This window comes from Passer montanus, unplaced genomic scaffold (genome assembly GCF_014805655.1).
Source record: "Passer montanus isolate IOZ18808 unplaced genomic scaffold, ASM1480565v1 scaffold47, whole genome shotgun sequence".
NCBI classification, from domain to species: Eukaryota; Metazoa; Chordata; class Aves; order Passeriformes; family Passeridae; genus Passer; species Passer montanus.
In genome coordinates this window covers 2,960,726-2,982,930 of record NW_024369596.1, presented here as the reverse complement: position 1 = coordinate 2,982,930, position 22,205 = coordinate 2,960,726, and the positions used below count along the sequence as shown (strand labels likewise).

Sequence of the window (22,205 nt, the reverse complement as noted above, 5' to 3'; positions counted from 1 at the left end):
TCAGCCTCTGATTAAGGGCATGATACTAATTAAACTCTTGAATTATTAAAAATGCAAATAGTCAGACCTGTGTGCAGCAGCAGACTTGCTTTTCCATGCTCCAGGACAGCAGCAGGAATATTTGACAGAGTCCCTTGTGGTCACAAATTTTTTCTTTTCCCTTTTCTTTTCTATTGATGGCTGAACTCCACTGGATGCAGAACTAAAACATTCAGCTGCTGGGGTGTAAATGTCTCCAGTGCCTTGCAGCTACATCAAGAGCTTTGATGAAAACACAGCAAGTTTGGGGAGGAACTCTGGGTTTTTCTGACATTTTGGCTGGATGGGACTGAAATGCCATGCAGCCCTTGGAGATGCTCCCAGCAGCAGAACTCCTGGAGCTGCCTTCAAGCTCCCACTTTGTTGTCGTCGTTCAAGGTGTGACTTGCACCTCTAGCTGTCCCCTCAGCTCCTGTCCCTGTGACACACATGGATTTTCAGAGAGGTGTCCCCGCCCCAGGAGGTCTCACTGTGGCCTTCCCTTCATCTCAGGTGTGTTTTGAGGTCTCACTGTGACCTTCCCTTCAGCCCAGGTGTATTTTGAGGTGTAATTGTGGCCTTCCCTTCAGCCCATGTGTTCCCTTCAGCCCAGGTGTGTTTTGAAGTCTCACTGTGACCTTCTCTTCAGCCCAGGTCTATTTTGAGGTGTCACTCTGGTGTTCCCTTCAGCCCAGGTGTGTTTTGAGGTCTCACTGTGGCCTTTTCTTCCTTGTTTGTGTGTTTTGGTCGTGGCCCTGCCGAGCAGGAGGGCTCTGAGGGATGTTTTGGTCTCTTGCTGCCACATCTCAGCAGGCACCAAGCTCCTCTTTGGAGGCATCCTGGTGTACAAACACATCTAGGGAAGGGGTTTTGGGATCAGAAGTGGGGCTCTCTCCAGGTGGAGAGTCCTGCAGGGGTACAACGAGCTGAGCTCAGAGCTGTTGCCTCTGAGTGCCCCCAGTGTCACCCTGCACCCAGACCATGGCAATTTCTGTGTTTATTACAAAAAATATTGTGCTGTGCCAGAGCCAAGAGCTTCAGTGCTACCTTGAGTGCCACTTCTGCATCTCTGCTGTGCCCTGGTCACCCTTTGGAGCCGTGGGACTCGTGCCTGTCCCCTCCTGAGCCCTTTGCCACCCTGGAGCTCTGCTGGCAGTGGTGGCAGCCAGGACCAGCTGGGACACTGGAGGGATTTCAAGGAGCCAATGCAGCTGTAACCTGCCCAGAGGGAATTTTCTTCCTCCTTGTGCCTGCTTAGCTCCTCACAAAGAGATAAAATAAGGTGCAGGGAGGCACTGTTCAAATGCAGCAAGTGCACATCATGTTTAATAACCTGTAAATCTCACCGGGGTGAAGTGACAACAAATTACTGGAATCACTTACCAGACAAAAGTGACCCAGTGGCTGCAGCTGAGAGCAGTCAGTGGCAGGTGAGGGGGTAAAGCCATGGGGTTTTTTGCTTCTCCTCCTGACTGTCCTTTTCGTGTTAAAACAAAGGAAGAAGTGGTCATTACTTCACCTATGACAAGGGATTTTTTTCCCCCTCCTCCTGCTCTAATGGGCTGCAGGTGTTTCACAGCCAGCCCAGGCTAATCAGGACAGACTTTCTGGCCACAGGCCAAAATTATAAAACTGTCCAGGGAGAGAAGAAAAGAAAAGACAAGGGGTGGGGGGGTGTGGGAAGGGAAAAAAACCACCAAAATAATAAAGCAAGTGAGGGAGTCACTCCATGCTGAGATTTTGTACTTTTGTGTCTCCTGAAGTGAATACATCAGGAATCAAAGGTTTGAAAAGTCATTCAGCCTCTCCAAAGGAGAGGGGGAACCATCTGCACGCCAGGATGGAGCTCTCTGCTCCCCGTGGCACCGGGGTAACCCTGGAGCAGCTCCACCAGAGCTCCCAGCAGCTCAGGGGATGTGGGATCCTGGCTGGGTGTGGGCATCCTCCTGCCAGGATAACGTGTGGGACCAGCCCAGATCTCCATAGTGACAGCAGAGCTGCCAGGGAATCGCTGTGGGCTTGTCCAGCGGTCATTAATTAATCCCTTTTCAGCAAAATTAGAGCTGCAAAGGCAAGGCAGAGCTCTGCAGCTCTCACCCTGTTGGATTTTAGTGCTGAATTGCCCTTAAGCCTCACACGGACAGCAGTTCCCTCGTGTCTCCTGGAGGCTGGGGAGGGGACAATGGGCTGTGTGAGGGTGGCAGCCCCTGTGCCCTCCCAGCTGGGCAGGGCTGGACCCTCCCCAGGGGCTGTAGTGTGTTTTTATACGTTGTAATGGTTTTGGTTTTACATCTCCCTATTTTTCCCAGATGATTCACCCCTGATTTTATCCCCTCCTTTGTTGAGATCATCCCCAAATTCCTGCCCTGGCTCTCTGTCAATCACTCAGCATCCCATCCTTTCTATCTAGAACTTTTTGTATCCCCTTATTTTTCCCAAATGCTTTACCCCTGATTTTATCCCCCCCTTTACCTGTGTATTCCCCCTGCTTTGTTGAGATCATCCCCAAATCCCCGCCCTGGCTCTCTGTCAATCACTCAGCATCCCATCCCTTCTATCTGGAACTTTCCATCCAGATCATCAAATGATTAGTCAGAGGCCAGGGGTCAGCCCCCCAAGTGCTGCCCCATATGCTGTCCCAAATGCCCATTCCCTAGGTTTTCACCCTGAAGTTCCTTTATTGGTCAGCAAATGTATCTACTTTTTGGTTCGCACCTCCCTCCAAATTAATTTTGGCTCCTCTCCCGGGCAGCAGGAGGCCCCCTGAGGTGGGGAGCTCCCAGGAGCTGGGAATAAAACCTTGGATTAACCCCTGCTGAGGGTCAGCCCTTTCATCCTCTGCTGATGTCCCTTCTGCTGCAAAGGTGACTAGTTTAGCTGCCTTGGTACCCTGGGGGCACAGGAGAGTGTCCCCCCATTTTCTGCTGGGGTTGGTGAGGGGCTCCCAGAGAGATGGAGACAGCCAGGTGCTGAGCTCTGGGGTGGGAGCCCAGGGAAAAGCTGGATCTGAGGCCTGGCTGGCTCCCAGCATTGCTTGAGATGGAGACAGCCAGGTGCTGAGCTCTGGGGTGGGAGCCAGGGAACAGCCAGGAAAAGCTGGATGTGAGGCCTGGCTGGCTCCCAGCATTGCTTTGCCTTGCCCTGAGGCGCTGTGGCTCACGCTGAGAGATGGAGCCTCCAGAGGAGCCCCTGTGCCACTGTGGCCCCTCACCTTCAGCTTCCTCAGGCAGCCCCTGAAGGTAAGTGAGACGTGTCCAGGCCTCGGGGCATGTCCGTGGGAGCTGAATATCAGAATAATGAACACAGCTGAGGTGGATGAACCCACAGGGCTCCATCTGACAGAGCCCAGCCACGAGTGTCTCACCCAGATTTGTTCAGAGCCAGGGTTTGGGTGGGGCTTTGTGCTGTTTGTTTATCTAAGGTAGGGTTTGGATGCTTAGCAGGGGGGAAAAGAAACCCCAACAACAAAACCATGAGTGAGTGATGTTAATTATTTTCGTTTCAGATCTCCTTTTGGCAGCTGGCTGGGAAGGGAATGCCATGGCCAAGGAGGGATTGCCAGGGAGGATTACCAAGGTTCAAGCTGAATTCCAAGGGAACAGGAGTTGTGTGTGCCACCTCTGCACCAGGTCAGTGCTCTCTCCCTGCCAGAGCTCTGAGGAGCATCCCTGATCCCTGAGGCTCTGCTGATGGTTTTAGGGGTGATCAAAATGGCACAGTGGAAATTCCCTGGTGTCAGGAATTACAGAGTTGCAAGGCTGAAATGATTCAATAAATTGGATTAGATATCAATTTTTTTTTTTCTTATAGGAAGCAAATGGCTGGTGAAAAGTTTCAGGAAGTGCTTTATAATCAGGCAGAGTGAGTCAGTTTTGAATTTTCTGGTTTTTATTTTTGCATTTTGTAGTCGGTTGGAAAAGTCTGTGAGCTCTGGCTTGTTGTTTGCAGCGTGCTGGGAACACCGTGATACTTCTGAAAACACAAATAACAGTGGCAGTGAACAGTAGCTTATCAAACCTTTTCTGATGGCTCAGAAATCCCTGGATTCTTTTATCCTCCACCCTTGGAGTATCCTGTGTTTCAATTTCCGGCTTTGGATGCCAGCAAAGCCCAGCTGGGCTGTGGAGATGGGACACAGAACCACACGGGTTTGGGGTGGCAGGGACATGATTTCATGCTCCTTTCTCCTTCAGCTTATCTGAGGGGAGGAAACTGGCGACCTTATCTTTTTCTGAGTGGAAAAACTGATTTCAAGTGCACATGTTTGGAGCTGCAGCAGCGAGCCAGGTTGGCTTGCCTAAACCACAAAATCTGACTGAGCCTAATTAGAAACCAGGATGCCTCCCAGCACTTAAAGGTTGCTTTCAAGATTCTGATGAGCTGACAAAACAGATTAGTGAGAGGTGGGATTGGTATGAGCCATGTTTGGCATTTTCCTGCTTCGTGGCAGCAGCGAGAGGCCCTGTGTGGAGATCAGAGCCCCCCGTGCCTGAGCCTGGGTGAATTCACTGCAAGTGAAAGCACAAAGCTCCCAGAGTGGATGGGTGATAAATGTGGATCTCAGAGCTAAATGTTCAGTTGGATTTCGATGAGATTTAGATGAGGTGATAGGGAGGTGATCAGAGGGTGGGCAGGCCCTGGCACAGGGTGCCCAGAGAAGCTGTGGCTGCCCTGGATCCTGGCTGTGCCCAAGGCCGGGCTGGATGAGCCTTGGGGCACCCTGGGACAGTGGAAGGTGTCCAGGGGGCACTGGATGGGCTTTAAGGTTCCTTCCAACCAAAACCATCCTGGGATTCAATGAAGGGCAGCCCTGAGAAGGCAGCCCTGAGGACTGATGCACAGGGAGCAGGCAGTGCAGTCTGCCAGCTCCCAAACCCTGCTGCATTGCCTGTGAGCAGGGGGGATGATTTGGGGAGTTCAAGGAGGGCCCTGCAGTATTTTCCACACGTTTCTTTCCAGGATTTGTTTTGCTTTGAGGCAGTGCTGTGCTCCCCATGCTGCACATGGCATGGCAGGGCTGGCAAGGGGCTGTGCCAGCCTGGTGGTGAGGGCAGGGCTGCTTTACCCTGCAAACCTCCCCGTTCAGGGCCAGCAGGTGCTTCGGCCATCCAGGCCCTGCCAGGCTTCCTCCTGCTGCTCCCCCGAGTTCCAACATCCATCTCTGCTGTTTACAGTCCCCGTGTCCTGCCTGCTCAGGGTTTGCAGGTTCCCTGGAGCCAGGATTCTCCCTGACGGAGCCGCACCGGCGCCCGCTGGCCCCGAGCTCGGAGCTGAGCCACCCCTAAGAGGTCCCCCTGCCCTCCCTGCAAGCACATGATGAGAGGTTTGAGGCTGAGCAGACAGCTGGTACGCTCTCCCAGGGCAGCCTCCGTGTCTGGGCCTCCGTTGTTTTTGTCCAAATCCCTTCTGACTCCTTTCCAAAAGTGGTTCAGTCTGTAAAACCAGACCAGGTGCCTTTGGTCGGGCTCATTCCTGAAATACCAGCTAGGAGCAAAAAAAAGCAGTTTGGATTGGTCTTTAAATAAGTAGGAAGTTCATTTCAAACTGGTTTTGGGGTTGTTTTTTGTTTTTTGGTTTTTTTTTTTCTCTCTCTTAAAGCATTTGAATCTTTCCTTACCAGATAGAAAACTGACCTTGCTTGGACCAGTCCCTGGTTCCAGACTTGATTTATTGCATCCTCTTTTAGGAGAGCTTCAAAATCACTCAGTGCCACCCTACAGCCTCAAAACCTCACCTCTAATACATATTCCCTGCACCTTGACCCCTCGGGTGTTGCACAGAGAGTAAAGCTCCCAGCAGGTCAGATGGGAGCTTTTGCTTTCCCATTCCACTCCTTAATTTGCCAAAACAGTGACGGGGAAAAAAAAAAAAGCCCAACAGACCTCAGCAGCCAAATTTGGTGGAAGAGTTTAAAAGCTCTGCTTGCCTCTGAGCTCTGGTTTAGTTCTGCATCCCTGCTCCCTGCCAGGCTCTGTCCCCCAGGCTGCCCTTCCTCCAAACAGTGCCACGGGGCTGCTCCAGGGCTCCTGATGCTGCCAAGGAGATGGGCCCTGATCTGGGAGAGGAGCTTTGCCAACCTTCTGTGCCGGGGCCTTTGCAAACTTCCCCAAAGCATCTGCTTTGTTTCTGGTGCTGGGCTGCCCTGAATGGTCCTTTTGTGTGCTCTGCCCGACGGCTCCAAGCGGCTCTGGAGGAGTCTGAGATAAATGTGACAGCTCCAGCTCTGGAGAACCCCCTGCACGCTGCCCAGCGTGTCCCTCGTGATGTTTGTGTTGCTGTGTCACCAGAGAGGGGCTGGGGGACAGGGGACAGCTCTGCTGGCCTGTGCTCCTGGGGACACAGATGGGACGGGCACTGGAGCTGTTTCCCCTGATCAGTGCCACCCTGGGGGCTCACAGGGGTGTGTGAAGGGACAGCAGAGCTGTGCTCCTGCAGGCTGGCACTGGCTGCTCCTCTGCACCCCCAGCAGCAGCTCTTTGATGCTCACAGAAGGCTTCCATTGGATATTTTGCAAAATTCGATTTTTGTGTAAGGACAGGGTGTAGAAAGAAGTGGTTTTGTCTCTAGGACTCGCAGGGCAGCTGCTGGAGCGTCCCCAGCTCCAGGCTTCACCCACAGGGAGCTGCCCTGGCTGTCTCTGGACAGTGTTCGGCTGCTTTTATCTCTCCAGGCTGTCTGGGGGAGTGGGGCTCTGTGCATTGCTCACATCTAATCTGCACTGCTGGACTCAGCAGGCTCGGGGGCCAGCAGGGAGGGAGATAAGTAGGAGGGGGAAAGGTGGGAGTGGAAAATCCCGTCTTAGAGGGGACAGCAGGAAACCTGGGCACGCTCAGGGAATTGGCATGTCTTGGGAATTGCTCAGGACGTGGCCAAGTGAGCGTTTCCTGATCCACTCTTTGATTTTTTGCCTCTTTTTTTCTTCCTCTTGAAGACAAGGAGGAAAAGCTGCCTAGTAGGGCATGGCTGAGGGAAGCCCAGCTTGGGGGATGACCTGAGCAAATGTCACTAGGAAGTGTCCCAGGTAGGTGGAACCTTGATCCACCTCAAGGTAGCTCAGTTGCAAAGATTTTCTTTGTATTCTTTCCCTTTTTACCTGGATTTCCATTGACCTGCTCAGTCCAGTCCTTGTCTACACCTGGAGAGGAGATCTCTGCCTGGAGGATGTTTCAGTTTGTTTGTTGTTGTTTGCTTTTTGCTGTGGACAGGTGAATCCAGGTGGAGACTAAATGAGTTTCCTCAGCGAGGGGAAGAAAGCAGGAGACATTCCCAACAGATAAAAGACATTCTTGCTCCTGGATGAGAGGGATGGGAGGTGCTGTTTGAGAGGAGAGGTGGGGCTGTGCAGCAGATCAGCTGTGTCCTTTCAAGTGCTTCACACTCCAGCATCAAAGTCCCCACGTGAATGTCACACACTGCCCTCTGTTATTAAATTTGGGGACGTGCTCCCCCTTTCAGAGATCAATAACCCCACGCTCTGTGCAGGCAGAGCTGGGATCACAGGATGCTCGTAGCACGTTCAGGGATTGATGGTGTCTGTTCTTTGTGTGCCCTGGTGAAATCAATAAATGCCTTTGCAGGCACCTGTGTGGCAGGTGACAGCTGAGCTGCTCGAGGTCGCTGAGGAGGGCACCCGGCAGCCTTTGAAAAAGAAAAAGATTTTTGATCCAGAATAGTCCTCGTGTCCTACTTTCCCAGTCCCTTGGGCCAGCTTGTTCCTAGAGCAGGGCTCTGAAAGCAAAGAGAAGAGAATTGTCTCCTCTCAGGGATGATCTGAGGAATCTGGTGTTTCTCCAGTCCTCTGGTTGCTCCAGCTGTCACCTGTTTTGTTCCTCCTGTGCCTCTCACTAACATCTTGGTGACAGTTAGGTGAGGGATGACGTGGCAGGTTTATGATTTAGTTTCTGGTTGTGATTTAGTTTCTGGTTGCTTTGGGTGCTCACGCATTGATGGGAACTGTTGGTATTTGTGTGAGCCCAGTGCTGCTTCATCAAGGCAAAAATAAATTGGGTTCAGACCCCTCTGCCTTCTGTCACTGCTGGAAACCCATCTCGACCCCAAATGGACCCAAATTTTACATGCAGTACACATTTCCCCTCCATTCAGCCCAGCCCAGGAGTGACACAGGCTCATTCAGAGCATGAAAACAAATGCAAATCCCCGTGGCCTGGTTTGTTCTGCTGGATTAGCCCGTTCCCCCCAGACTGGTGCAGGGGCATTTGCAGGTGTTGTCTCTGTGGTAGTCCTGGCATGCAGGGCTTGGAGGATTGGCCACTGTGGGCTCTGGCACTGCCAAAAAAAGGGGTTTTTTTTCCCAGGATAAAGGGTGGATGCAGAATCCTGACCCTTTGGAGCAGATATCCCTCCATCCCTGGGACCCTCCATCATTCCTCCCACCCTTTTGCAGCTCTCGAGGATTATCACTCTAAAACAAAGCAGCCCTGGTAGGATGGGCTTTTTAATTTTATTTCTTTTATTTGCTCAGGGGTATAAAAATCCTGGGTTTTTTCCCCAGGATAAGGTGTAGATGCACATCCTGACCCTCTGGAGCAGATATCCCTCCATCCCTGGGACCCTTCTCCATTCCTCCAACCTTCTTGCAGCTCTCGAGGATTATCACTCTAAAACAAAGCAGCCCTGGTAGGATGGGCTTTTTAATTTTATTTCTTTTATTTGCTCAGGGGTATAAAAATCCTGTTTTTTTTCCCAGGATAAGGTGTGGAGGCAGAATCCTGACCCTCTGGAGCAGATATCCCTCCATCCCTGGGACCCTCCATCATTCCTCCCACCCTTTTGAAGGTCTCGAAGATTATCACTATAAAATAAAGCAGCCCTGGTAGGATGGGCTTTTTAATTTTATTTTCTTTTATTTGCTCAGGGGTATAAAAATGGTATCTTTTAACCTGTCAGTTTGCATTTACAACCCAGCTGAGGTTTGAAAGAGGCTGTCCAAAATGAAACCCAAGAGTAATGGGAGTGTGTTGGGAGAGCCAGTAGGCATTGAATAGTCTCTGTGGTGGCAGAAAAGCCTTAGGCTTCAACTGATTGCTAATTATGTGGCTTTATTCCTTTTTAAGAAAATACCATGCAAGGTTTGTGAAGGAGGTAAAGTGTGTTAATCTGTGCAGAGTTACCAGTTTGGGGGTTGGTGGTTTTTTCTTTATTTTTTTCCCCTTTTATTTAAAAAAAAAAATTCCCATGCCTCAATTTGGTTTTACAGCCTGGTTTGAAAACGAAGCCACATTCTCAAGTCCTGCCACCCATCTCTTAGAGCCCCTGTGTAAAGGGCACAAGTTATTCCACCTTAAAAAGAAAAGGGGAAAAGAAAAAGGGAAAAAAAATAAAAAGAGCGCAAAACCCACGCTGTGCAGAGAGGGAGAGAGTTACAGCAAGTGGGCCCCCCGCTTTTCTCCGAGGGGGAATGTAAGCAGATCCTGCCTGAAACTGCTTCACTCAGCAGTTTTCAGCTTGTTTTAATTGGCCTGGCCTGAAAGAATTCTGAATGCTGTACCTGTGCCAATGAAAATGCAAATGTTTCCCCAGCCCAGGCTCCAGGGGCCTGTCCCCAGCACAGGGACGGGCTGGGAAACGGGCAGGGCTGCTCCTCACCCAGCTCGGGGGGACAGAGGGCTTTGGAAAATCCTCTGTGAGCAGGGACAATGCTGGGCTACCTGCTGGAACTCCAAGGGTGCTGGAAAATCGAGTGTGAACAGGGGAAGTGCAGAACTGGAAGTCCAAGGGCTTTGGAAAATCAAGTGTGAGCAGGGGAAATGCTGGATTACCTGCTGGAAGTCCAAGGGTGTTACAAAACCAAGTGTGAGCAGGGTTGGAAGTTCAAGGGCTTTGGAAAATGGAGTGTGAGCAGGAAAAATGCACGGCTGGAAGTCCAAGGGGGTTACAAAAATCAAGTGTGAGCAGGGACAATGCTGGGCTGCCTGCTGGTATTCCAAGGGTGTCACAAAATCGAGTGTGAGCAGGGGAAATGCAGAATTGGAAGTCCAAGGGCTTTGGAAAATTGTGAGCAGAAAAAATGCAGGGATGGAAGTCCAAGGGCTTTGGAAAATCAAGTGTGAGCAGGGAAAATGCAGAATTGGAAGTCGAAGGGTGTTGGAAAATCCACTGTGAGCAGGGAGAAATGCAGGGCTGGAAGTCCAAGGGTGTTAAAAAAATCAAGTGTGAGCAGGGAGAATGCTGGGTTGGAAGCCCAAGGGTGCTGGAAAATCAAGGTGCTGGCCTTGGACACTTCCAGGGATCCAGGGGCAGCCACAGCTGCTCTGGGGAACCTATTTCATCCCAAAACTTCTATTCTTTATACTATTCATCTCCAAAAAGAAGCTGCATGAACCCCAAAAAATCCCCAACAAACACCAAGCCAAGTTAAACAGCAACAGTTCCTTTGAAATGACAGAGTTTTGTGTATTTCCTGTGGTTCTTCACGCCCTGTGTGGGGCTGGGCTCCAATATTCCTCACAGATGGAAGTTGTCCTTGTGCTGGGCATCCCTCAGGGTGACCATTCTCAGTGCAGGGAACTCCACAATGCAAATATTATAAATTAAAAGCACGTTTTTAGGCATCCACAAACCATCCCTCCTCCTAAAGGGCACATCCTAAAGTTCTGGAATGAGGGAATAAGAAAAATTACCTGGCTCAGCTTCTTCTTCTGCCTCGTGTCAAATAACAGTCCAGCTGTGAATTGGGAAAAGAATTAATTTTCAATAACTGGTTGATCAATTCTTTTCTGGTTTTGCAATTCCCTATCCAGTAATGAATATGCATCCTCTGCATTTTCCAGAGAAATATCCAGCATCTTAGGGTATTTAAAATTAGATCTGTATACATTTACAGGGTAATGATTATTCTGAATTTCATCCGAGGCAATTAAAAAAGCATCATGATGACATTTAAGGTGATATTTTTCTCCCCTATGTTAAATAATTATAAATAATAATAATGATTAAACAAATTATTCTGTTCCTCCCAGTCTGGATCAACCTTTAGGTTAATAATCTAAATCATTAAAATTCATCTGTCTCTCCAAGGATTGAGTAGTTCAAAAAAATTGGAGGAACCTTTTTGCAGAAGGGTGATTGATAATTACCAAAGAAAAGATGTTTTGTGAGTGAAAAATGGGGCAGCTCAGCAGATTGATTGGGTTTGATCCTGGTCAGGTTGAGGTGTTGTTTTCAGCAAGTAAACTTTTTCTTTTATCAGTTTTATCAGCTGGAATCCTCTTTGGGAGATGATGCAGGGTCAAGTCCAAGGCAGCTTCCCAGCAGGCAGAGCCATGCAGGGACCTCAGGCCACATTTTTGGAGATTATTTGTTAATTAGAATAGCAGTTAGGCCCTTACACCTGTAATTTTTATTCTTTTTCCTCAAACTGCCTCTGTGAATGAGATTTTTCTTGACTAATTTCAATCGTTGACACTGGTAGTGTCCATCATTTCCTCTGCTTTAGGGTTGGCTGATTTCTCCCCAGAGCTGCCTAAATCTCTTTATTTAGGACTTAAAGCACCAAAACAAAGAGTTGAGAAGGGAAAGTCAATTTTTAGGGCCCAAATGGATATCCATTTGGATATATATAATATATATATCCAGGAAATGGAATAAATATATAGAATATACCTATATCTAGATATGGAATATCCAGAATATTGAGTAAAGATAGAGAATACCCCCTTCAGAACTGGGACCAGAAAGATTTTCTGTGTAAAGAATATCGACTAAAGATATAGAATAAAGATATATGAACACCCCATTCAGAGGAGCTGGGACAAAATGGATTCCCTAAATACAGGGAATATAGAATAAGGATATAAAAACATCCCTTTCAATGGAATTGGGACCAAACAGATTCCCTAAATACAGGGAATATGGAACACGGGTATAGAATAGGGATATAGAATAAGGATATATAAACACCTCTTTCAGAGAAATTGAGACCAAACAGATTCCCTAAATACAAAATAGGGAATAAGGATATAGAATATAGAGTAAGGATATAAAATAGAGAATGGGGATGTAGAATAAGGATCCAGAAACATCCCTTTCAAAGGAATTGGGATGTAACAGATTCCCTAAATACAGAATATGGAATAAGGATATAAAATAGGGATATAGAATAAGGATATATAAACACCGTTTTTTCAAAGGAATTGGGACCAAAGAGATTCCCTAAATACAGAATATAGAATAAGGGTATAGAATAGGGATATAGAATAAGGATATATAAACACCTCTTTCAGAGAAATTGAGACCAAACAGATTCCCTAAATGCAAAATATGGAATAAGGATATAGAATAAGGATATATAAACACCCCTTTCAAAGGAATTGGGACCAAATAGATTCCCTAAATACAGAATATGGAATAAGGACACAGAAACCTCACCTTCAAAGGGATCAGGACCAAACAGATTCCCTTTATCTGAATACAGCCTGAGGATACACAGAACCCAGACAAAATCTGGGGGACTGCGAAGTTCCATCTGCTTTCAGTGCACACAGACCTGGCTGCTGAAAGCTCTCCTGTCTCCCTCTTTTTTCACTATTTTTCCTCTTTAAAACCCATTTTTATGCTCCCATCTCCCTCCTCAGCACCCTGGGTGTCCCCTGCACCTCAGTGTCGTTATCCCAGCTCCCGCTGGAAATCCAGGGATCCTGCTGAGCCCAGCCCCTGCTGCTGCAGACAGACAGACAGACAGACAGGCTGCCATTCCCTGGAGAACAGCCCTGCTCAGGAAGTGTAGCTATTTCCGCTCTGCCTGCAGTCAGGAAATGAGGAGGAGGCAGCACTGGAGATATTTTTTGAATTTGACAGGATTTTTTTTCCCTCGCTTCGGAGCAAGGAATGCTCAGCCTGGCTGGGCCTGCAGCAGGGGGGGGTTGGAAGCCACGGGGGTGGTGTCGGATTTTGGGGTCGTGTCGGATTTTGGGGTTGTGTCAGAGCCAGGGTAAGGTCTGGGATTTGAAAGCAGAAAAATGGGATCAAATGATCCAAAGATTCCAAGCCAAAACAGTAAACATGACCTCATAAAGCGTCTCTGCTTTCCCTTGCTGACGTCCTCGCTGGCTTGTTTGACTTTAAACTGATTTTTTTTTTGAGTTGGTTTTGGTTTCAGTGTTTGTTTTGACATGGAATGAAGTGATTTCAACTAAAATTTAATCGTTTTAATTCTGTTCAGGATCCAGAGCAGCACCTTTTGGGTGCTGCACGTGTGAAATTTCCCATCCGATCCCACTGCACTGAGAAGGGATTCAGCTCCCACATTTTAATATTGGCCCACTTTTACATTCATTTTAAATAGACTTTCTTCAAATTAATCTCATGAGATTGCAAAGCAGTCAGGGGTGCTTTAGTTTTAATGGAAGATATGTGGCTAATTCCCTAGATTGTTTTAAAAATCTCCTCCTTATTATGGGAATATCCTGGAAATTCCTACTGCAAGTAGGGCTTGAAACCCTGCAAGTGTTTTCAGAGGAGATGAAAAAATAGAAATGGTGTAAAAGCACCACCATTTAGTGGTATTTGAGATTTTCTTTTTGTTTTAAGAGTTAAAGAGAAGATAATTCTTGCAAAATATTTCAAATTTAGCTATTTTCAGAAACAAGCCCAGACTTTCTCTGACGGAAAGTTTTCCTGTTTTCTTCCTAAAAAATGACATTTGATCAGAATTTGCCATTTCATCAAAATATTGACTATTTTTTAAGGCAATATGATTCACCTGGGATAGATTAAAAGGGTTCAATGTCAACACTGGATTTTTCTTTAATATATGAAAAAATAAGAGTAAAGCTACAGTCAAAACTATGTAGAAGCAAAATGCAAAAAGTAATATTTAATGAGAGATAAAACATTTGTTTGGAAGTTTTTGAATGGCGTTTTACAGGATTTAAAGGTTTTTCCTGGTGTTACTCCCCACAAAAATGTTGTTGCACCATTCTCCTGATTTTTCCCAGGGTGTTTCCACCACGGTTCCCTGGAATCTTGTGGGATTATGGCTGAAATATGAGCTCCATTTGTTGATGTTTTGGAAGCAGAGTCCCAAACCAGAGGCCAAAATCCTGCCATCACCTCGGGAAGGGCCTCTGCCCTAAGAGTGGCTATTCCAAGAGTTCCTACAGCAAACCTTGCCCAAGGAAAGGATGCGTGGAGCAGCTGCATCTGCACCCCAGAGCAGCCAGATCTCGTGTCTGTGCCCCTGGAGCCCCACCTGTGGTGTTTAAGGGTTAGAAATTGTGCTTGAACTTCCAGACTGGGATCCCAGCTGGATTTTCCTGCTGTAGATCCTTGGTGTTTTTCCTGCAATCCCAAAATCTGCTTTGTTTTGCCATGCCATGTTTGATTTCCCACAGGTGGAATCGTGGGGTGGTTTGGGCTGGAAAAGATCTCCAAGATCCTCAATTTGTGTTTAGGTTGGCAAAGGAAGCTGAGTGTGCTCCTGGTGCAGCTCAAAGAGCAGCAGAGCCATGGATTGTGAGTCTGGAGAGGCAAAAAAGAGGGAGAAAAGGTGAAATTATTTTCTTGTGGTCATCCAGAAGGAAAACAGGCAAAGATAAATGTGACCTGCACTCCTAAGCTCGTTCCCTCAGCACCCAGTGCCTCCCAAGCCTTGTCCCTCATCCCTGATCACAGAATCACAGAATTCACAGAATTCCCAGAGTGACCAGGTTGGAAGAGACCTCCAAGATCATCGAGTCCAGCCCAGCCCCAACAGCTCAACTCAACCCTGGCACCCAGTGCCACATCCAGGCTTTGTTAAACACCCCCAGGGATGGTGACTGCACCACCTCCCCGGGCAGCCATTCCAGAACTTGATCACCCTTTCTGTAAAAATATTTTTCTTAATATCCAGTCTAGATTTCCCTTAAGACTGTGTGCTCTGGTTGTGTCAGTGCCTGCAGACAGAGCCCAGCCCCAGCTGAGCACAGGCACCTTTCAGGAGCTGTGCAGAGTGATGGGGGCACCCCTGAGTCTCCTTTTCTCCAGGTGAGCACCCCCAGCTCCCTCAGGGTTTCCTCTCAGGGTTTGTGTTCCCAGCCCCTCTCCAGCCTCGCTGCCCCCTCTGGACACATTCAAGGATCTCAACATCCATCCCAAACTGAGGGGCCAGAACTGTGCACAGCACTCCAGGTGTGCCCTCACCATTCCCACTGAGCTCAGCTGTGGCCAAGGAAGCACAAACATTGCTCCTCACACGTGGGGAACCACTCAGGTGCCCGCCAGGCACCCATCTCAGCCCTGTGAGCAGCACCCAGCACCCAGGTGGGTGCCTGCAGGCTCAGCAGGCACCGGGGATTTTGGCTGGGGCCTGCAGGAGGAGCCTCCAGCATGTTTGGTTTGGGGTTTCCGTGGCAGAGCACAAATAACGTTTGCTCATGAGGCAGAGCAGGGACACGGTGCCAGAAATAGAGGCTCCTGACAATCCTGCAGGATGTGCTGGGGTGTTATCATATGATTCATCCACTATGAGGCTGAACAATCGCTAACCTCAAGACACTCTCACTTTCACGCCCTCTGACACACATTCCACTGAGGACAAATATCCTCTGCATGAGTAAAAACCTCAGGACTGGGGTTTTTAACTCGTAAAGGTCACTTTGTGAGTGTTCAGATGTTGAGTTTGAGCTTTGCTGCCCAGTCCTTGAGTGTGGGGAGGGTTTCTGTGAGTGCTGTGACGTGCTGGCTTAGAAAATCCTTTTTGGATGCTGATCACAGTGATGGCTGTGGAGAGGGACTCCAAAAAGCCCATGGTGGAAACCACTGAAATCAATTACAAAGTGAATAAATTTGGCCCAGATGTTGTGATACAACTGAGCTGAAGGCAGGAGGGAGTTGGGCTGAGGAAGAGATCCAGGAAAGCTGGAAAAAAACATGGCTGGAGGCATTCAGGGCCTGGCAGGAGGGTTCTTCTCATGAAAAAAAAACTCTTGCTTGGTGGCAGCAATGCCACCTGGTACCAGGTGAGCAGCTGGATTTGGAGACTTTCAGTTTCAAACTTGCACATCCTGAACGTCCCCGCCATGGAGAACAGCTGGATAATGGATGAGCTTCCATGAAATTCCTTCTATTGCAAGTGTTTTGTTATTGTGCCATGGTTGAGGGCCACCAGTGGCAGTGCAGTTGGTGATTCTATCTATTTAATGGGATTTAATTTAGTCCTGGACCCCTCTCTCCAAGCCTGGCTCTTGCTGGTGGTGGCCCCTCCAGGCCTGGGCTCTTTTCCCTTGCGAGCTCGCAGCACTAGATGGCAGTGTAATGGCAAAAACCTGCCCTGCCGGGGAGGAAAAGGCGAATTTCACCCCCAAAACCACCCGGGATGACATTTACAACTTGAACGCAAAACAACCAGACCTTAAAAATGCCTCTCCAAGCTCCTTTAATTCCCATAAGGGGCTTTGGGAAGAACGAGGACAAGGTCTTCACTGATGACCCAGTGGCACAGGAGCGATGCCAGTTTATGCCACCCACAGTTTTGGCCCACAGGAGTGTCACAGGCAGACTTGTACAGAATATTTGGTCAGGAGATTTGGGTGAGGTCTAAAATGCAGAAGCACCAAAACAAACAAACATGGTATTTTTCTTCAAAATGAAGCTCATAATTCCTTACTGGGATCATGTTTGGAGTTACTTTGCAGCCCCAGTGGTTGTGGTACAATAAATGAAGCTGTGGATCATCTCCTTTCAGATCTCTGCAGGATTCAATCCCAATTTTGTGGCCCCAAAAAGGGATTTAAGTGCTGTACAGGCTTGATGTTCTGTAGGGAAAATTCCATGCCATGGAAGCACATGGGGTGCGTGCGTTTGCGTGTGTTTTCTCAGGTCTGGATTAGCGCCCTCATTTATGACCAGGCCTTTAAAAAAAAGGAGGAAAATGTCACAGTATAGAAAAATAAACAGGGTAAAAATAAATAGCAGAAAGACCACGCTGAACGTGGGCCTTTCTGGACGTCACCAAGACAGCTGCTGGCCCCGAGCGAGATCTGAAGGTCTTTGTTAGGAAACGTTATTGCTGAGATTTTCACTGTTTGGATTTCCTGTTTTCCTCACTTCTGGACCCTTTAACTTTTGTAATCTAAGCAGGGTCAGGTCTGGTCATCTGTGGGGAAACAGGCTGGCTGTGAACAACAAGTGCTGCTGGAGGTGAACGCTGGGGAGGTGCTGGAGGCAGCCAGGATCCTCAGCACAGGCTGCTCTGACCTTCTGGGCACTGCTGGCCAAAAGACTTCCCTGTCTGCATGAAAAATACCCAGCCTTGGTTTTGAAATGTTGAGTGATGGAAATCCACCCACTGGCCTTCAGGAGCGCCTGCAGGGGGGGAATTGCCTTTGGCTGATAAAAAATGAATGTCTTGGTTTTGGTCAAAACCTACTCAGGTTTAATCTCCCTGTGCTTCTACCTGTTTGTGTTCCTCATGGAAATTTTTTTGTACAAGTCTTTGATGCCCTTAGATAAAGGTATGCCCCAAAAGGCGTTCCAAGAGCCATCACCTCCCAGATAAGATGTGAAAGTCTGATAGGAACCAACTAATCTCTCTCAAAAACCATCATATTTTTAGGATGTGCCAGAATCCATTCAGGTCTGATCATCCACAAACTCCCCAGGCAGTACCAGTGTCATTAATGCTTTTAGCAGTCCTGGGCTGGGGATCTCTATATCTCTATATCTCCATTGGCTGGACATTGGGACAACTTTCCTTGCAATAATTAAAGCAAATTCAGCTAGAAGGGATGAAATGAAAGCAGTGTAAAGGTGCAGGACTAGAAATAAAGGTTTAAAAGTCCTCCCCACTTGTTGGCAGGAGATTTTAAACCCATTGTGGTGGGGGCTGGTGTGTTGCTGTGTGAGATTCTTTGTCACTGTGTAATATTTAACTCTGAGTGGAGTGATCACAGCTGTACAGCATGGCCAGGTACCAGGTGAGCCCGGGAGTAAATCTGTCTGTCAGCTTTGAGTGGAGTCTGAAGGAACAACTGCCAAGGTGTGCTGAGCTCATTTCCCCTCCTGGGCGTGCTTTTGGTGTAAGATAAACTCGGTCCTGTGTCACCATCCCTGGGGGATGGCCAGGGATTCTGCTGGGTACCATCAGCATCCTTCTTTTCCTTTCCATCATTCAGTTTCCTACCTCAAATGCTGATTTTGGGTCAGCTCTGGAAGGTGATCTTCACATGGCTAAAAAGCTCCATTCCCTTCCTGATTATCCCTGCTCCATGGTCTCACAGATACCCACTGGCTTGTCTCAGGGTCATGGTGGCACAGCTCATCCATCAGTTCCTTGGGACAGGGAAATCTTCCCAGCCCAACTGAAATTGAGTTCAGTTGGGAAAACTTTCACAGGGTTGGGTTAATCCCAAGACCTCCACCCAACATTTGGTTTGCACCTTCAAATCCATAGGTGTAATTGATGCCGTGATGGTTTTAGGGCTTCTCTTCTGATTTATGGGGCTGTCTTGAAGGAAGGCAGAGAAATCCCCTGGGGCTGTATCAGTGTCTTCCATGTACGAGGAGATTTGGGTCTGTGGGTTGCTGGATGGTCAGTGTGAGGTTCCAGTGAGGCTGTCAGGAATCTGAAGGTGTCAGGGCACACCGAATTATGAGTTACTGAATTATGTCCAAGTTCTTTGTGACAGTGAAATCTTTCTGGCTGCAACTGAAATTGAGTTCAACTGGGAAGAATTTCACAGGGTTGGATTTATCCCAGGACCTCCAACCAACATTTTGGTTTTCCCTTCAGATGCACAGGTGTAATTGATGCCAGGGCTTCTCATTTACGGGGAAGGGAGGCAGAGAAATCCCCTGGGGCTGTATCAGTGTCTTCCATGTATGAGATTTGGGTCCGTGGGTTGCTGGATGGTCAGTGTGAGGCTCCAGTGAGGCTGTCAGGAATCTGCAGGTGTCAGGGCACACCGAATGATGAATTATTGAATCCTGCGTGGAGCAAGAAGACACAGGGCGCTGTGGGGACAGCATCCCCATCCCTCTCCTCCCGAGCAGGTGGAGCGGGCAGCAGCCCCGTGTCTCCCACTCGCTGACCTCCAACAGGACGCGGTGATTTACAAGGCCAAGGGCCAGCAGGAAATTCCGACCTCCGCCCCCCCGGAGCAGCTCCGGGACTGACTCAGAGCCGCTCCTGAGTCACCGCGGCTGCGACCCTGCCGAGCCCCGCTCGCCATCCCCTGGGTCCGCCTGGAATTCACTGGTGGTGCTGGAGGAGGAAGTGTGGGGGAAAAAATTAAAAAGGGAAGAAAAAAAAAAAAAAGCCCGATTTGGTTAATGCTATTCTTTAATGAACAACTTATGGCAGGTGCCTGGCAGCTTATGATAATTAACGGGGTATTTGCTGGGATCAGAAAATGCGCTGAGCTGAACAAGTCTCTCATCTGTCCTTGGCTCGCTGCAGCGGGATGGGGTCATTGGCTGTCTGGCTGCAGATAATAAATCAAAGGGCTGGAGAAACTGCAGGAGAGAGGGCATGAACTGCCCGAACATTCGGCTCATTGTGGCAGCGAGCGCGGAGCTTTCCCAGCCACATTTTCACTTGTGTCCAGCCCGGCCATTCCCTGCGGGCTGTCCGAGCCAACAGAGGTCACTTTACCTTGCCTGAACAATGGCTTTGCTATAGCGGGTGCCAGCTCTGGAGCAGCCAGAGCGAGCTTTAAGGGCTGCCAGGGAGAGTGGAGCAGGCTGGTGTGCTCGGGGCAGGATTTGGGATGCTCGGGGATGCTGCCGTGGTGGGATCAGCTGATCCCCGGGTGGGGATGGAGCTCTCAGACGAGCAGAGTGGCTGAGGAGGAAACAGCCAGGAGCTGGGGGAGTGGAGAAGGGATGACTTTCCTCTGATGTCAAAAATCCCATCATTCAGTGCTCGCCGTGAAAAAGGCGAGAGGAGAAGAATGTGGATAGAAGGAGAGAGGGAGAAAAAATGAAGGGAAAGGACAGGCTCGTTCTTCTCCCTGTAGGCTAAGCTTGCCCACCCTGGCGGGATGGAGAAATGAGGCTGGTCCCGAGTGCCCAGCCCTGCAGAGCCTTGCGAGCCCCAGGGATTGTTCCCAACCCCATCCCGATCTGGACTTGGTTAGTACTGCCTTGGTGTGAATAATCAGGGAGATAAAAATGGTCCAGAAACTTACAGCACTTTCCACAGGGCTCTCTCTGCCTTAGCTTTTATTTCTGGCAGTTTGAATTGCCTGCTCAGTGTGTTCGTGCCTGATCCTCGCAGGATTTCTGCAGGGCTGGGAGAAAGGATCAGGGCTGGATGGAAGTGAAGAAGCAGCAGAGCTGGAGCTGCCCTGGAGCTCTGTCCAGGTTCCTATTTCTTCCTTCCGAGGGGCTGAATATCAAAAAGGTGCCAGGTTTTGTCCTTCATGCATTTTGCTGTGTGCCTGTAATTAGTTTCTCAACTGAAAAAAAAAACAAAACCCTTTCTCAATTGGGGGGAAAAAAAAAAAAAGATAAACCAACCCCCCACATTTTTGGCAATGGGTTGTTTTTCTAAGCAATTAATTAAGAGCTGATTTTAAAAGAATTTGAATGAATCCTTCCACTCTGTGTCAAGCATGGGTTTTGTATTAATCACTTCACTACTCGCTGGCTGAATAAGGACTGAAAAAAGATGCAGGGAGTAAAAATTTCCCCAGGAAATGAATCAGACGAGGAACCTTTGCCTCATCTCGCCTCCTCCAAGTGAAGAAAGAGAGGATTTTGTCAATGGTGGGTCAGTTTACAAACGTGTCCTTCGCAGGGTGAGTCAGAGCCAGTGATGCATTTCACAGCAATGCAGCTGCAAGCAGCGCTGCATGGCAGCTGCAATAAACAGGGGTGAATCCTCGTGCCCAGGACAGCCAGGAGGATGAGAATGCAACCTGGCAGATCTGCTTGTGTGCCAGCCAGCTCTCGCTGCCGCTGAAACCAGCGTCAAAATTCCCCCTGGCGTCCATGGGAGCAGGGAAATCCCTCGGGATTTGGGATTTCCATTTGGTAAGGGAGAAATGTGGATTTTTGTAAGGTGGAGCTGGTGGAGGATGCAGTTTTTTCACTGGAATTTTCAGTGGGATCCAGTGTCCAGTCAAAGGTGGGTGCTCCCAGGTGGGCATCACCCCTTTGGGATAAAAATCAGGAGCAGGTGGGAAGCGCCGCTGTCTCTGGAGTTGGCATTACAAGTTTGGAGTTTTCCAAAATGCTGGACAAATATTTATGCTTTTTCCCCCCCCAAGCACCAGCCTTTGTTAGTGTTAGAGCTGTTAAGGGATGTGCCAAAGCACCATCAAGATTTGTTGTTGATGTTTTGGTTGTGGGCGAGATAATGACATTTAGCTGAGAGTCTGAGCTGAAATATGAAAATTTTAATTCTTTTTCCCTGGTGCCACTTTCCCCCGTGTTTCCCGAGACTAAACCTTGTTAAGTGTGTTAGTCCTTGTGGGTTTGGGGTTGTTTTAGTGGGTTTTCTGTAGCTTTCCAGGCTGTAAAAGTGTTTAGGCAAGAGGGTGAAATATTTGGTGAGATCACAATTTATCCTGGCCGAGATTGGTACCCTGGAGTGGCTGAGCTGCTGCAGGTCTTTCTTTGGGATAATGGTCATCCTTGGAAAGATCTGTAATTAAACCTCGATTTAATGTGTGTTCATCAGTGCAGTTTTTCAGCCTCTTGGCTCAAAGACCATCCCAGTCTGCAAATATCAGCAAAGTGGCAACAGAGGGGCAAAAAAAAAAAAAAAAAAAAAAAAAGCTTGGGAAGGAGAGTGGCAGACCTGGAGTGAAATTTAAAGTTTTGAAGTGCTTGGCCAGCACTTTAACCAGGAGTCCTCTTCTCTTTTTAAACGTTTCCTCTTAGAAGAAGAGCCAGAGGCTCTTGATTATCCATGCAAAACAGGCCAGGCTTTGATTTGTAAGGTTTTGTCTGCCACACTTTTAAACGGATGAAGCTTAATTTAGATCCCCGCAAGAAAATCAAAATTGGGCGGCGGAGACACAGCCCCACTTTCCCTCTCTTAACCCGAGGCACCATTCCCCACCTTTCCCCTTTTTCTCCTCCCAAAAAAATAAAAAAAAAAAAAAACCACCCAAAAATAAATTTAAAAAAAACCCCAAAAATCTGATTTTGAACGGAGCACATTTGGGGGATAGGGGAACAATTAAAGCAATGATGTGTGTGCTTCAAGGAGAAAAGCGAGCTGCGGTAGCTGTGCTTTGACA

At 48.4% G+C, this 22,205-nt stretch overlaps 1 long non-coding RNA gene across 1 annotated transcript in view; it reads left to right on the top strand.

Moving 5' to 3' along the window:
* Nucleotides 1-22,205, top strand: part of LOC120508394 — a 72,526-nt gene that overhangs the window by 8,389 nt on the left and 41,932 nt on the right. The window contains exon 2 of the long non-coding RNA XR_005628978.1: nucleotides 3,524-3,647. This is a non-coding gene — a long non-coding RNA (uncharacterized LOC120508394). The remainder of the gene's footprint in view (nucleotides 1-3,523; nucleotides 3,648-22,205) is intronic.